Source organism: Rhinopithecus bieti, unplaced genomic scaffold (genome assembly GCF_001698545.2).
Source record: "Rhinopithecus bieti isolate Rb0 unplaced genomic scaffold, ASM169854v2 scaffold_58235, whole genome shotgun sequence".
NCBI lineage: Eukaryota > Metazoa > Chordata > Mammalia > Primates > Cercopithecidae > Rhinopithecus > Rhinopithecus bieti.
This window is the reverse complement of record NW_016822246.1, coordinates 1-2,795: the sequence shown is the minus strand read 5'-3', so window position 1 is coordinate 2,795 and position 2,795 is coordinate 1. Positions and strand designations below refer to the sequence as shown.

The 2,795-nt window shown below is 56.7% G+C and overlaps 1 pseudogene; it reads left to right on the top strand.

Moving 5' to 3' along the window:
- The first annotated feature begins 11 nt into the window (after positions 1-11).
- LOC108521197 (DNA (cytosine-5)-methyltransferase 3B pseudogene) lies at positions 12-2,650 on the top strand (annotated as a pseudogene).
- The last annotated feature ends 145 nt before the right edge of the window (positions 2,651-2,795 follow it).

Here is a 2,795-nt window from a genome sequence, read left to right as displayed (position 1 = left end):
CTCCCGCCAGCCAGCCGCCACCGGCGGCTCCGCCGCCCAGCCACGCCCGAGCCAGCCCTGCGGCAGGAAAGCATGAAGGGAGACACCAGGCATCTCAATGGAGAGGAGGACGCCGGCGGGAGGGAAGACTCGGATCCTCGTCAATGGGGCCTGCAGCGACCAGTCCTCCGACTCGCTCCCGATCCTGGAGGCCATCCGCACCCCGGAGATCAGAGGCCGAAGATCAAGCTCACGACTCTCCAAGAGGGAGGTGTCCAGTCTGCTAAGCTACATGCAGGACTTGACAGGCGATGGCGACGGGGAAGATGGGGATGGCTCTGACACCCCAGTGATGCCAAAGCTCTTCCGGGAAACCAGGACTTGGTCACAAAGCCCAGCTGTCCGAACTCGAAATAACAACAGTGTCTCCAGCCGGGAGAGGCACAGGCCTTCCCCACGTTCCACCCGAGGCCGGCAGGGCCGCAACCATGTGGACGAGTCTCCCGTGGAGTTCCCGGCTACCAGGTCCCTGAGGCGGCCGGCAACAGCATCAGCAGGAACGCCATGGCCGTTCCCTCCCAGCTCTTACCTTACCATCGACCTCACAGACGACACAGAGGACACACGTGTGACGCCCCAGAGCAGCAGTACCCCCTATGCCCGCCTAGCCCAGGACAGCCAGCAGGAGGGCATGGAGTCCCCGCAGGTGGAGGCAGACAGTGGAGATGGAGACAGTTCAGAGTATCAGGATGGGAAGGAGTTCGGAATAGGGGACCTCCTGTGGGGAAAGATCAAGGGCTTCTCCTGGTGGCTTGCCATGGTGGTGTCTTGGAAGGCCACCTCCAAGCGACAGGCTATGTCTGGCATGCGGTGGGTCCAGTGGTTTGGCGATGGCAAGTTTTCCGAGGTCTCTGCAGACAAACTGGTGGCACGGGGGCTGTTCAGCCAGCACTTTAATTTGGCCACCTTCAATAAGCTCGTCTCCTATCGAAACGCCATGTACCATGCTCTGGAGAAAGCTAGGGTGCGAGCTGGCAAGACCTTCCCCAGCAGCCCTGGAGACTCATTGGAGGACCAGCTGAAGCCCATGTTGGAGTGGGCCCACGGGGGCTTCAAGCCCACTGGGATTGAGGGCCTCAAACCCAACAACACGCAACCAGTGGTTAATAAGTCGAAGGTGCGTCGTGCAGGCAGTAGGAAATTAGAATCAAGGAAATACGAGAACAAGACTCGAAGACGCACAGCTGACGACTCAGCCACCTCTGACTACTGCCCCGCACCCAAGCGCCTCAAGACAAATTGCTATAACAACGGCAAAGACCGAGGGGATGAAGATCAGAGCCGAGAACAAATGGCTTCAGATGTTGCCAACAACAAGAGCAGCCTGGAAGATGGCTGTTTGTCTTGTGGCAGGAAAAACCCTGTGTCCTTCCACCCTCTCTTTGAGGGGGGCCTCTGTCAGACATGCTGGGATCGCTTCCTTGAGCTGTTTTACATGTATGACGACGATGGCTATCAGTCTTACTGCACCGTGTGCTGTGAGGGCCGAGAGCTGCTGCTTTGCAGCAACACGAGCTGCTGCCGGTGCTTCTGTGTGGAGTGCCTGTAGGTGCTGGTGGGCACAGGCACAGCGGCCGAGGCCAAGCTTCAGGAGCCCTGGAGCTGCTACATGCGTCTCCCGCAGTGCTGTCATGGCGTCCTGAGGCGCCGGAAGGACTGGAACGTGCGCCCGCAGGCCTTCTTCACCAGTGACAGGGGGCTTGAATACGAAGCCCCCAAGCTGTACCCTGCCATTCCTGCAGCCCAAAGGCGGCCCATTCGAGTCCTGTCATTGTTTGATGGCATCGCGACAGGCTACCTAGTCCTCAAAGAGTTGGGCATAAAGGTAGGAAAGTACATCACCTCTGACGTGTGTGAGGAGTCCATCGCTGTTGGAACCGTGAAGCACAAGGGGAATATCAAATACGTGAACGACGTGAGGAACATCACAAAGAAAAATATTGAAGAATGGGGCCAATTTGACTTGGTGATTGGCGGAAGCCCATGCAACGATCTCTCAAATGTGAATCCAGCCAGGAAAGGCCTGTATGAGGGTACAGGCCGGCTCTTCTTCGAATTTTACCACCTGCTGAATTACGCCCCAAGGAGGGTGATGACCGGCCGTTCTTCTGGATGTTTGAGAATGTTGTAGCCATGAAGGTTGGCGACAAGAGGGACATCTCACGGTTCCCGGAGTGTAATCCAGTGATGATTGATGCCATCAAAGTTTCTGCTGCTCACAGGGCCCGATACTTTTGGGGCAACCTACCTGGGATGAACAGGCCCGTGATAGCATCAAAGAATGATAAACTCGAGCTGCAGGACTGCTTGGAATACAATAGGATAGCCAAGTTAAAGAAAGTACAGACAATAACCACCAAGTCGAATTCGATCAAACAGGGGAAAAACCAACTTTTCCCTGTTGTCATGAATGGCAAAGAAGATGTTTTGTGGTGCACTGAGCTCGAAAGGATCTTTGGCTTTCCTGTGCACTACACAGACGTGTCCAACATGGGCCGCGGTGCCCGCCAGAAGCTGCTGGGAAGGTCCTGGAGCGTGCCTGTCATCCGACACCTCTTCGCCCCTCTGAAGGACTACTTTGCATGTGAATAGTTCCAGCCAGGCCCCAAGCCCACTGGGGTGTGTGGCAGAGCCAGGACCCAGGAGGTGTGATTCCTGAAGGCATACCCAGGCCCTGCTCTTCCTCAGCTGTGTGGGGCATACCGTGTACCTCAGTTCCCTCCTGCTCAGTGGGGGCAGAGCCACCTGACTCTCTT